The 13930-nt window shown below is 36.8% G+C and overlaps 1 pseudogene; it reads right to left on the reverse strand.

Moving 5' to 3' along the window:
* Positions 1-4915: 4915 nt before the first annotated feature.
* LOC144321345 (glucose-6-phosphate isomerase pseudogene) lies at positions 4916-13151 on the reverse strand (annotated as a pseudogene).
* Between the last annotated feature and the right edge of the window lie 779 nt (positions 13152-13930).

A 13930-nucleotide genomic window follows, 5' to 3' on the forward strand; every position in this document is an offset into this window, starting at 1 on the left:
GAGTTTTCTACCTAAATTTATACATACTAATTTTAACATGGACATAGAATATAATAAATGGCATGCTTCTTTATGATAATAAAGATGACAATGATTTCTTTTTTTTTTTTATTTATTTTTTATTGGTGTTCAATTTACTAACATACAGAATAACACCCAGTGCCCGTCACCCATTCACTCCCACCCCCCGCCCTCCTCCCCTTCTACCACCCCTAGTTCGTTTCCCAGAGTTAGCAGTCTTTACGTTCTGTCTCCCTTTCTGATATTTCCCACACATTTCTTCTCCCTTCCCTTATATTCCTTTTCACTATTATTTATATTCCCCAAATGAATGAGATCATATAATGTTTGTCCTTCTCCGACTGACTTACTTCACTCAGTGACAATGATTTCTTAACCTGGGTAGTTCTAGTATTTGGAAGGTACCTTAGAGTTCATCTATTAGAACCTCGTGGCCACTGAAAACTGTGTCTTTACAACATCTTTGGTAGCTTTTTCTTGGCCATTTCTATAAATAGGAAGCTCACTACTAGGGTAATATTTGTCTGTCTTATACATTTTCTGTTTGTATTAGACCCAAAATGCAGTGAACAGTGATCTTGCATGCTGTCAATTTTTCTCTTCAGTTCTCTATTATATAAGTAATTATGGCATAGATCTATAAACTAAGAACCAAGGTAATCTTTTACTGTGTTATTCTCTATTTTGAAGTTGTCTATTTTTCTTGTTTATTTTACTCTTTTCAGTGTAAAGTTCACTTGGAGAAGATGTAGGTAACTTAATCCTTTCTTCATTTTTCTGAGAAAAGCTAAGCTATGCCCTTTTTTTGTCCTGACTTTTCAAATACTTATTGACTTATTTGTTAATATAGTCATTCCAACTTCTGATTTTGTGCTTTGGATGATATGATTTGACTTTGGAAGTTTTAGATTCTCCCTCAGATGGGCCTGTATATTTACTAGTTGTGTAGAGTTACTGTTATTTCTCTTCGCTGTCACATAGGCTTCTACTTGTCATTTTGACCCAGATTTCTACAGTAAACTTCAATCTAAAATGGATTAGTTTACAGTCCGGCAAGAGTGGTTACAGCCATTAAAATATTGTGTGTGAACCTTGTGCATACATCTTAATAGCCAAAGCAGAAGTTACATGAGAAGAGAGCAAAATTAGGAGACCTCATTCTCTGGCATTATTCTAAATATACCCTGTCACTATGTTGCCTTTCATCTACCAATGACAAATTCTTGGTCTCCATAGGCTGCCACACCTAAACCCTCTTAAGTTTTCTCTTTCTGCACAGGTACAGGGATCACAGTAGGTACCAAGTAGTTGAGCCTCAGCCCCATTCTTTCCTTATTATGGGTGACAATGTTTCCTTGTCTGTATTCTTTATTAGCAAGTGACTTCAAGTTAGCTATCACTCCCTAATTTTATTTATTAAAATAACCATAGTTGGGCTGTGGCCTACACCTCTTCAATTTTTATTTTGAGCATGTAAAATTTTTTCAACCATGTCTGCTACAAAGACTCAAGATAAGAAAGGCTCTGAAAGGGCAGCCCCAGTGGCTCAGCGGTTTAGTGCTGCCTGCAGCCCAGGGCATGATCCTGGAGACTCGGGATCGAGTCCAATGTCGGGCTCCCTACATGGAGCCTGCTTCTCTCTCTGCCTCTCTCTCTCTCTCTCCTCTCTATGTATCCTCATGAATAAATAAATAAAATCTTTAAAAAAAGGCCCAAGATGAGTAAAAACTGCAGCTTTCTCTCTTTTTTTCTCCTCAGATTCTGTTTAGCCTTTTGTACATATCATTCTAGTAACTATCATTCTAGTAACTCTTTTTCGCTGTAATAAACCAGTGAATAGAACATTACCCCTTAAACCTGTTCACCCCCCTTATCAGAGGTATCAGCTTGTATTAATAGCATACATTGATGGTACCTACCTTAGGCAAGAAGGACCGATTGTAGTAAATAACTTGAAAGTCAATGGGGTAATAATAATCTCCCTGGTTCCCTACAGGTAACATCAAAACTGTGGTCCTTTGTGGCTTTTTCTGGAGCTCCCAGGGAATATTTTTCCCTAAATCTTGTCATAACATCTTACTTGTTCACTTCAACTATTTCCTGGAGGCTCGTTGGCATGCTGTTTTTACTCTGCCCTGGCTATTTTTCCCCCTTCCTAGTAAACTCTGTTTACTTCATATGTCTTAGTGGTTTGTAGCCATTTTCTTAGCTAGTCATTATTAGTCAGAGGTCTTTAATACAGACAGAACACAAAGAGAATACAGACTGATTGATAACTCTTTCTTTGTGCCAAATGAACACTGGATTAAGTTTCTATGTTACCTGGTTATACCATTTACTATTTCTTATTCTCAAGTAAAAAGAGTTAGTGAAATTGTACAGTTTCTAGGTATATGGTATAACAGCAGTGCAAATGCTTTACATTTGCCTGGATAAAACTTGTTGGTTCCCTTTATGCACTGTGTGGTCAAAGGGCTTAAGTGACTTTTCTCTGTTTCAAAGATGAAAAGTAATACATACATCATAAATAATTTAATTAAGCAGAATAATACTTTTTAAAGATTTTATTTATTTATTTGAGAGAGAAAGAGAGAGTGTGAGCAAGGGGGAGGAGCAGGGGAAGAGGGACAAGCAGACTCTGGTCTGAGGCAGGGAGCCTGACTTGGGGGCTCAATCCCAGGACCCTGGGATTATGAACTGAGCCAAAGGCAGATGCTTAACTGAGCCACCCAGTCACTTCAAGCAGAATAATATTTTTAAAGTATATAATGACTAGCTAAGAGTATACATTTCAGAAATAATAAATAGTATAATTATCCTTATTCTACCCTGTAGCTCAATTCCTGGTTTTCATTTATTCATGCATTTGAGAGTCAGCTATGCCAGCCAGTATGCCAAGTGTTATTCATACAAATCCCTTCCACAGGAGGTTATGTGTATATTTAAATAAAGTAATGGAATATATTGAGGTAGATGCTATTATAGAGGTTATATATTGAAACACATGGAAGTATATACATTTTCTATTTCATGCTATACTGATTAACCATTTCTTGGCTTCTAAAGAATGAATATGATTTATTAAAGCTAGTCTGAGACCAAACATCCTAATGTTGAATCTCTACAGCTATCATATTTCATTTCTAACCATTTATGGTAAAAACTCACACTCTCTTTTCTGTATATTTTACTTAGCAATTATAAAGTAGTCATATCTAATTTATTCTAGAGTATGAAGTAGATATAATTTGGTTTATATTCTGTGACAAATCACATATTTTTTAGTGATTTTTGATGTAGTCATCTGTATTTTGGTTAATGATTTTTTTACCTTAGAGATTGTTTAAAACAGACCCAAGATTGGTAGGTAACCTTACATGAATTACGATTGATGTGTTGTCTTTGTTTTTGTTCTCCCTCCCTTTTGTAGTGTAATTCATTTTGTAGCGGGACATTTATCTATTTTAAAATGTATTTGAAACTACTTTTACCTCCAACTGAATGTGCTAAAAACTGTTTATACAGGTGTCTTACAAAAAATTCAGTTTCTCTTTTTTTTTTAAGTATTAAGTTAAATTATCCTGCTTTACCTTCTTAAAAATAGACTTTATTTTTTAGAGCAGTTTTATAACACGACACAGCTGAACAGAAAGTACAGAGTTCCATGTAATCTCTGCCTCAACCCCCACTATTACCATTCCTCACCAAAAGAGTACCTTTTTTTTACAACTAATGAGCTACACTGACATATCAAAGTCCATAGTTTACATTGGGGTTCACTCTTGGGTTGTCCATTCTATAGGTATTGGCAAATGTATAATGAGATGTATCTACCATGATGGTGTCATGCAGAATAGTTTCTCTTCCCTAAAAATTCTATGTACTCTGCCTCTGTATCCCTCCTTCTTCTTTAACCTCTGAAAACCACTGATCCTTTTACTTTTTCCATAGTTTTGCTTTTTCCAAAAGGTCATATATTTGGAATCATAGAGTATGCAGCCTTTTCAGTTTGGCTTTTTTCATTTACTAATACATGTTTCAGCCTCCTCCACATCTTTTTATGGCTTGATAGCTCATTTGTTTTATTTACTGAATGTTATTCTATCATATGGGTTACCATAGTTTATTTATCTGTTCACCTACTGAAAGACATTTTGGTTACTTCCAGGTGTTGGCAGTTAGGAGTAAAGCTACTGGAAACATCTGTGTGCTTATTATTGTGTGGATATGTTTTCAGTTTATTTCAGTAAATACCAAAGATATTATGGTTCTTTGTGATTGCTGCTTTGTATCGTAAGAACATAATAGCTCTGTCAGAAACTGCAAAACTATCTTCTAAAATGACTCTACCATTTGGCATTCCCACCATCAGTGAATGAGAGTTCCTATTGCTCTACATCTTTTCCAGCATTTGGTGCTGTCAGTGTTTGGAATTTCATCATTCTAATAGGTGTGCAGTGGTATCTCATTGTTTAAATGTGCATTTCCCTGATGACATATGATGTAGAACATATTTTCATATGCTTATTTGTAATTTGTGTATGTTCTTTGGTAATATTCTGTTAAGGTTTTTTGTTTTTGTTGTTCACCCAAAACAGACAATTTAATGCAATTTTTTATAATTATCCAGTGAATAGAAGTATGCAATTCCTTCAAAGTCACAGAGGTGAGGAGTGGACAAAGGAGAAGGGGTTTGCTTACAGAAGCCAAGTTGCTCTTGTGACTTTGATCATGCCCCACCCCCCTCTACTTTCTTCTCAAGGGACCATCCTCTATTCTGAACCTGCTCACCACTTACAGTCAAGCCTCAGTCAAGGCACATCACTCCTACTGGGCACCTAACTCCTGTGTAGAGCACCACTTCTGGAGATAAGAAGAGGCTGAGCCTACAACCTCTTTTGTGGCATCTTTATTTTTCTATCTGGTACACGAACAAAGTGAACATGGTCAGAAAAATCAGCTGCACTAAAACACTTCAGCCAATCATAAAGCAGAGGGCACATGGACATGGATGGGCAGGGGTGGCAATTCCAGACCAGCTTCCCCCAAAGGGCTTATGCTCCAAGCCCACAACCAGAAGGTGCTCTGGGAAAGACTGTGCAGTACATCTCTGGTGAGGAGAGACAAGAAGGACCGATTACAAGGACTGCAGCCGGGCATGTGTTTATTAGCTTCTTACCTCACACTCCTGCTTGATGAAGTTGATTAGCCCATTGGTGGAAGAGTTGTGAGAGGTGACTGGACTCTTGCCATCAAGCTCAGGCTCAGTTTTCCTAGCCAGCTGCTTTCCTAGCTCCATCCCTCACTGGTCAAAGCTGTTGATGTCCCTGATGACACCCTGAATGAAGATCTTGTGCTTGTACGTGGCAATCAAGGCTCCCAGAATGAATGGTATGAGTTTGGTGAACACAATAGAATACACAATATAGTTGGTGTGGTGATTTCTTTCAAAGACCTGTGTGGCAACAGCTTCTCAAAGTCCTCTGGACTCTTTCCCACAGCCTGCAGCTCCTTCCAGGCCTCCTCTGTCAACTTCCCCTTCATCAGGGCCTCAGTTTGGGCCAAAAAGTTGGCCACGAGGATCTTGTGATACAGACCCTTCCTTATCAGGTGCTGGGTCTGGACTGGGATGAGGAAGTCACAAGGTATAATCATAGTGCCTTGGTGGATGAGCTCATAGATGGCATGCTGACCATTGGTCCCTGGCTCCCCCACACAAAGGGGCCCATCTGGTGGTCCACACGAGTGCTGAACTTGGTGATGTACTTCCCATTGGACTCCATGTCACCCTGCTGGAAATAGGCAGCAAAGCGGTACAGATACTGGTCATAGGGCAGCATGGCCTGCATCTCACACCCAAAGCAGTTGATATACCAGATACCCAGCAGAGCCAGCAGGACAGGAGCGTTCTTCTCCAGGGGCCTTGTATGGAAGTGCTGGTCCATCCAGTGAGTCCCTGATAGCATCTGCTCCAAGTTGTCAAATCCCATGTGCAGTGCAGTGGAAAGTCCAATGGCTGACCAGAGCGAGTAGCATCCTCCTGCTCAGTTCCAGAACACAAACATGCTTTAAGCTTCAATCTCAAACTCCTTCACTTTGGTCATTTTGGTAGACAGGGTGACAAAGTGCTTCACAACTGCAGAAGGATCCTTGGCGGACAGGAGAAACCACTCCTTCGCTGTCTCTGCATATCTGATGGTCTCCTGGGTGGTAAAAGTCTTGGAGGCAATGATGATCAGGGAGGACTCAGGGTTCAGGGCGGCCAGGGTTTTGGAAATGTGGGTCCCATCGATGTTGGAGACAAACCCAGACACAGGGTCCTCCTGAAGAGTATGGCTTAAGGGCTTCAGTCACCCTGGAGGGGCCCCAGATCAGAGCCGCCAACGCCAATGTTAATGCCGTCCGTGATGGCCTGGCCCGAGTACCCCTTCCAGGCACCACTGGCAGGAAGACTTCACCTTCTCCAGGACCCTGTGGACCGCTGGCATCACATCCTTGCCATCCACCAGAATGGGTGTGTCTGACCGGGTCCGCAAGGTCACATGCAGCCGTGCAGGGTCCTCCGTGAAGCTGATCTCGCCATTGAACACGCGCTCCCGGGCAGCCTCACACCTCTGGGCTCAGCATCACAGGGGTGTGCATCACAGGGTCGGTCCCAGAATATGCCCACGGTTGGTGTTCAGGAGCAAGTCGAAGCGGGTGCAACGTTCCTTGTCCCCCTCGAAAAGGCGGTGCGAGTTGAGGTCAGAGCCCTGCCCGCGATGCCTCTTCTGCAGCTTCTGGAACTGCGGGTTCGGGGGTGAGCGCAGCCACGGCCAGAGCAGCGGGGTGCAGGGGCTCCGACCCCCTCGGAAGGCGAAGAGTGGCGGGCAGCACGCGGCTAACCAATTCTGTTAGGATTTTCGACCCATTTTTAAAAATCGGGTTGTTAATTTTCTCATTGTTGGATTTTAAGTGTCCTTTGCATATTTTAGTTCTTTGTCAGATGTATTTTTTGCAAATATTTTTTTTTCCCAATGTATGGCTTGTCATCTCATTCTCTTCATGTGTCTCTCACAGAGCAGAACTTTTTTTATTTTATTTTAATTAAGTCCAATTTATTTCTTACATTATGAATGAGGTTTTAGATGTTGTATCTGAAATGTCATCTCTAAATAAAAGGTCATTTGTATTTTGTCCTACCGACTAGGAGTTTTATAGTTTTTATTTTACATTGAGATCTTTATTATGAAAGGTATAAAGGTCTGTGTCTGGATTTCTTTTTTTTTTTTTTTTTTTTTTTTAGTGTGTATCTACTTGTTCCAACACTGTTGAAAAGACAACATTTTCTCCATTGTATTGCTTTTGTTTCTTTATTGAAGAAAAGTATTTTACTTTTAACTGTTTGTTTTTATTTGTTCACTATTTCCAAAATACTGCTGTACCCTGTATATGTTTTCTTGTAATTTAAATTTAATTTAAGCTTGCTACTGCATTAGCAGTAACTAGCCAAATAGAAACAATCCTGCTCTTTAGCTTTCTCTCTCATTCTGGATTCACTCATCATTTAAGTTCAATATAGCCTCTACCTAATGGAAGGAGAAGTGCATGAAGAAGCCAACCATGCCTAAAAGGAAAAGATTATTTTTTTAAAGATTTTATTTATTTATTCACAAGAGACACAGAGAGAGGCAGAGACACAGGCAGAAGGAGAAGCAGGCTCTTCTCAGGGAGCCAGATGAGGGACTCGATCCCCAGAATGGGATCACACCCTGAGCCGAAGGTAGTCACTCAACCACTGAGCCACCCAGGCGTCCCAAAATATTCTTATTTTTTAATGAGGACTCAAATATGGGTTACTATCTTGAAGTAGCTCTTAATATTTCTGAATTGAAACTGTATGCTGTAACCTGAAATGACAATTGGAAGTCCGATAGGTAGGAATGAACTGAGAAATGATGAGCGTTGCTAAGTTTTCATACAATGGTGGTGTGGTGGTGGGGGATGCATTATAAAGTAGCTGTGGTAGGCCAAACATTTGCATTTTGAGATCATCCAATGTGAAATACTTGTTCAACATAGCAGTAGTAAATGTAGTAATTTCAATCAAAGTTAATGAAATCAGATAAGATATCAGGAACAGAGAAAGTAACTGGATAGAATCATTTTCAAGATTGTTAAAAATAGTGAAATGTGATATGGAACAAAGATTGATCTAGGAATCAATAAACTTAGTAGGTTCTAGAACCAGTTCTCTCTCATGTATAGTTATGTCTCCTTTTATTTAATGTTTTATAATTTCAGCCACACAATGGGGAAAGGATAAGTAGGGTGTTTTTTTGTTTTTTGTTTTTAAATCTTCTTCAACTCTAAAATTATAAGCTGCTAGTATAAGAAAAGTCAGACACCATTTTGGGTTAATCTGGTTCCACTAGGAAGCTTTAGTGAATAAATTAAACACATGTTTACTTAACATTAAATGCATTCTAATAAAAACATAAACCTTAAGTGGACTGTAAAAGCTGACTTTTCCTACTGTTTAATTTTTGTTTTAAAAATCAGCAATAAACACACACATAACAGATTGCAATGATTTCAACAGTGTTCTTCTACAAATATATTTTATATTTTGCTTTTATTTTTTGAAATCTAACTCAAATAGTTACAATGAGTGGATTTGAGAATAAATATAGTCATTTTGATCCCATCCCTATCCTAACCTCAATTTAGCAAAAAGTAAACTGAGGTCCAGAGAACTTAAATGATTTGTACAGGGTCACACAGCTAATTTATGGCAAAGCTAGAAGAACAAGTTAGATTTCCTGATCCTCAGCCCAGTGACCTCTCCACAATAAGCTTAAAGTCCTTAGCAATTAGCATTACTTCAATAATCCATTGATAAGACATTTAATGTTTTATTTGACAGAAATAAGTTTTGACATCCATTAATTCATTTTATCCTTTCAACATCCCGGCAAGGTTATTATCATTCTCATTTTATATACACACTAACACAGATTAAGTAATATGCCCAAGGTCATATAATTAATAAGGGTTGAAATGTGAATTTGAAACATTACTTTTGCCTGACTCCAGATCCCAACCTCTTTCAAGGTTTCAAGCATTAAAGTTTCCTTTGAGTGTTAGTATTATAATGATTCTGTAGGATAAGTTTGTTAAGTCTTTGGCATTAGTCTTTGTCAGGGTTTAGTAATAAAGACCTTTCAAATTTATGATTATTTTCTGATACTGCTTCATCGTAGGATTTTCTTCATCGTAGGCTTACATTAGACTATGTGCAATAATATATGTTTGGGGTAAATACATGTTTTCAACTAACCTTGGTATAGTTGATGACTTTAGAAGTGATTCACTCGTTATTTCATCCTCTGAGAAGATTTTTATTATATTTGTGTGTACACAACTGCATTTGAGAATTGTACTGATCATCGTTTTACCATATTGAGATGGTCTTAAATGCTGATCCAAGGCCCAATGTGTAACTTTCCCAGGAATCTTAGCATCAACTTTCAGAATAAAAAGTTGTCACTGGAGGTTTCTCAATGCCTATCTACTGCATTTCTGAATTAACAACAAATGCAGATTTGTCTTTGATGGCTCTTTTATAGCTGTATGCAGCTGGAGAAAAACCAACTGCCAAGGGAACTCAATTTTCTTTATCATCAATTTGACATTGGTTAACAGATGGTTTCTGGATACCATGGTAGTCTTCTTAATTTGTCTCTCTATATACTGCTGCAAATACCCTTGGTTAATTGCTTGATTATTACATTTAATTCTTTGTCAACAATATACCTCATTGTTTTTGAACGTATCTGAAGTTATAAAAGGCAGATATTTGAGTGTTGAACTGCTACCATACCTTTGAAACATAAAACAAAACACCTAAAGGTAGACAAATATGTTAAAATATCCCATCCTAAAATCCAGTGGGCTTTTCCTGAAGTATGCAATTTCTCTGGAATACAATGGATTCTCAAGAGCTAATTTATATAATAGAAGAAAAGAGATCTATCAAAACATGAAAAAGGAAACAAATACACTTTAAAGTAAAAACATCTTTCCAGTTGAACATTAACCTAAGGTTAACTACAACAGAAGGCTTATTTGTTTCTATTTGTTTGGGGTTTTTTTTAGAATTTCAGTAAGTCGAATTTAAATATTATACTTTAGAGAGTGAAAAATTGTCTACTATTTCAAAAGATGTGTAATAATAAGCTTGCAATTGATTGAATATTTTGACATTCATTTTCTTGACTGCTTTGGAGAACCAAAGAAACAAGCAAACTTTTAAAATACAGACTTTGAGAGAGCTGATTCAACCAGACAATATTGCATATAACATTACACACAACATACTTGTATGTATACAAAAAGGAGAGTTCAATGCATGATAAGAGAATTCATTGACCACTGTAAAATCATCTTACATTGCCAACTCTGAAAGTGGTATATTAACGGCCCAACCATGTCAATTAAAACAACTACTAATTTTGGCTTTTAATCTTAGTTATTTTTTTCATTTATTCATTATGAAATGGCAAGGCTGTCTCTAAAAATGATGCAAAATTGTACTTGTACATCTACTTTTACTTGTATTTGTACTTTTAACAAAATAAATTACTCTCTAAGCATTTTAAATAGATTCAAAAGATGGACTCAGTGGAATCAGAAAATCCTCAAAATAGTACTTTGCCATTATGAGAAAAGAAAATCTGAACTAATATTGCTAGTAATGAATATTCTATTGAAGTTTATGCTGCCACCTATGGGAAATGAAAATTCTTAGTAATTAATCTAAAATGTAGAAATTACTGTTGCCAATTATAAGAGAAAATTGGAACTTCTAAGTGGATTTTATTACTATCTAACTGTCAAAGGAAAGTCCATTTGGAGAAAGCTGTAAATTCTTCACCTGTTCCCTAAAAAACCCAGATTTGATTATGTGCCATGGAAATTAAGCTACATAATCCACAAAGCTTATTTCTAAAGAATATCTTTTTAAGGGTCAACGTTGTATATTTGGAATCAATAATTAAAAATAGTGTAAACTGAATTAATTCCATTGTGAAATTTTATGTAAGTGGATTTAATCATACTTCTGTTCATTTTCTTTACATCCCCTTCTTTTCACTTCTGCCCATTTAACATCTACTACCTTATTCAAATTGAGAAGCAAGAAGACTGTTTTTAGCCTCTAGTCTTCTAATATGCTAAAGTAGTAGAATGGAAATAGAGAAGCTCTGATTAAGGGAAGTTTTTTGTTTCAATTCACGGTCTAACACTTGATACTTGTATCACATAAGAAAAGGAACTCTTGAGTTCTCATTAGAAAATAGAACTGATGGCACCAGTATTTTACAGGAGTGCCAATAAGAAATATGCAGTATTTTACAATGCTTAACAGAGTGCCTAACACAGAATAGAGTCTCAACAAATACTTGCTTTCTTCCAAAACATACTCTGTCATGTCAACAAAATCTAGAAAAACTGAGACATAGCTCATCCTGTGACTTTATTCTGATCATAAAGATAATGAGATGTCACTCTCATGACTGTGTTATGTAAGATTCCTTTGCTGGCTTTGAGGTAAACATCCAGATGGCAAGCAACTGAGGAAGGCTTTTAGAAGGTAGAGATAGCTTCCAGACAACAGGCAGCAAGAAGTCAGGGACCTCAGTGTACAATCACAAGGAAATGAATTATTCCATCCATCTGAGACTAGAAGTGGACTCAATTCTAGTTAGTCTGTCCTCCACATGAGAATCCAGCCCTGGCCATTGTACTAATTACTTTTTTACAGATGACCAGTTAAGTGTACCAGGATTCTTGAACCACAGAAATTGTCAGTTAATAGATGCATGTTTTTTAAGCTGCTAAATTTGTTACACAGCAATAGAAAAACTAACCTAATGACTTTTCTTGGATAAGTTATATTTTCTTTTTTTCTATATACCTTTAAAAATGTGAAAATATGATTTATAACACATGTACAATATAAATAATCATCCTTCCCACTTTACACCCCTACATCACCTTCATCACACTTCCCAGAGGCAACCATAATATACTGTTTCATATTTTCATCTCTGATAAAATGATCTTCCAAGTTCATAAATATATATGGAAATTTAAGAATAATTTCTTTTAAGTTTTTCCTGATATTTATCATTTACAAAAGTAAAATGTTTTATTGGCCCATGTTTTTAAAGGTATTTTAAAGCTAATGCAAGAAACTGTACCATGCTGCATAACATTAAGTCTTAAATTTCATGGTCTATCTATGGGGAGTGAAGCAAAGGGAAGCAATAAGCAAAGCCAATAGAAGACTATTTTTAATAAACCTAGGTTCTTATGCAATATTGCTGCTAACTGGCCATATATCTTCATGGTAAGTACCTCTTCTTTATATACCTTTAATTTACACATTCCAGAATTCAAATTACATGTTTATACGTACCTTAAGGTTTGTGTGTTTTGTCTTTCATAATGATACCCGGTGATTTGCAAACCTGACTGATCACAAAAATCATACTCCAAGAATTCCATCATCATCATCATCAATTACAACAACAGCAACTACTCACCATCTCTGGATATTCTGATTCTGTGAATTTGGGATATGATTATAAGAGTCTATATGTTACCATATTTTCACAGGCTATTCTAATCCACTTGATTGGAAAACAGTAATTTAGATATTTTATTTGCACACCTATAAACCTATAAGATAGTAGTCTGAAATTCACCGTAAACTACGTAACAGAAAAAGCAATCATTCTAGTTATGGACTGTATGAAAAAAACAATTGCAAATAAAACAGTTTTGAAAACATTTATTTAACTTTTATTTATTTATTTTTTTAAGATTCCATCTATTTATTCATAGAGATGGAATGGCAGAGACATAGGCAGCAGGAGAAACAGGCTCCCCGCCTCAGGGAGCCTGATGTGGAACTTGATCCCAGAACTCCAGTACGACACCCTGAGCCGGAGGCAGACACTCAACAGCTGAGCCACCCAGGCATCCTTTATTAAACTGTTAACGTTTTCTCATTTGTTATATATTTTATTCATTCTTTCTTTGGAGGTTACCTTTATATCTTTAACAAAGCACAACTTATTGCTCATATCCCGAAATCCTCCTACTTCACTTAGAAACCCTGTTGCTGGTAGACATGAAAGTTCTTTGGAACTGTCTAAAGACACCAACTAAAGTTGGATCATGCAGGTATGTATTTCCAGTCTTCCATTCCTGTTTTTGGCTTCGTTTTCTCGTTGTTGGATCAAACCTGGGAGGTGACTGCTTCATCTGGTGCCTTGATGTCATTAAATTATTCAGCAGTATCTCTTATTTAAAAGCTGCTTTTGATTTATACTTTGTTAACTTACATCAATTTTTTTCAACAACACATTCTTCAGGCATGTCAAAAAATGCCTTTACTTCATAATTATTATGGAATTTGTTGACTGAAGCATGACCAAGAGATGAAAATAGTTATGGAGACTGAAGCAATGATACAAAGATCTAGCCTCAAATATAAGAAGATTGTAGCTGCCTCATTCTCATCTTCCCTAATTATTTTAAGTGGGTGGGTAGCTAACTAGCTAGCTACAATTACATAGCATAAAATTCACTCTTTTAAAGAGTATACTAAAGAACTCATGAGTTCCTATTAATAGTTTTATAATTCTCACCAGTATCTAATTTCAGAATCTTTTTATCACCTAAAAGAAACCCTGTATTTATTAGCACACATTCTCTAATTCTCTCCTCAAGCCTCTGACCATTAATCTATTTACTATCTCTATGGATTGCCTTGTCTATGGGATTGTGAAAATTTTATATAAATTGAATCATTCAAATGTGGTGATTTGTGACTGGCTTATTTTCCTTAGGATGTTGTCAA

This window comes from Canis aureus, chromosome 9, assembly GCF_053574225.1.
Source record: "Canis aureus isolate CA01 chromosome 9, VMU_Caureus_v.1.0, whole genome shotgun sequence".
NCBI classification, from domain to species: domain Eukaryota; kingdom Metazoa; phylum Chordata; class Mammalia; order Carnivora; family Canidae; genus Canis; species Canis aureus.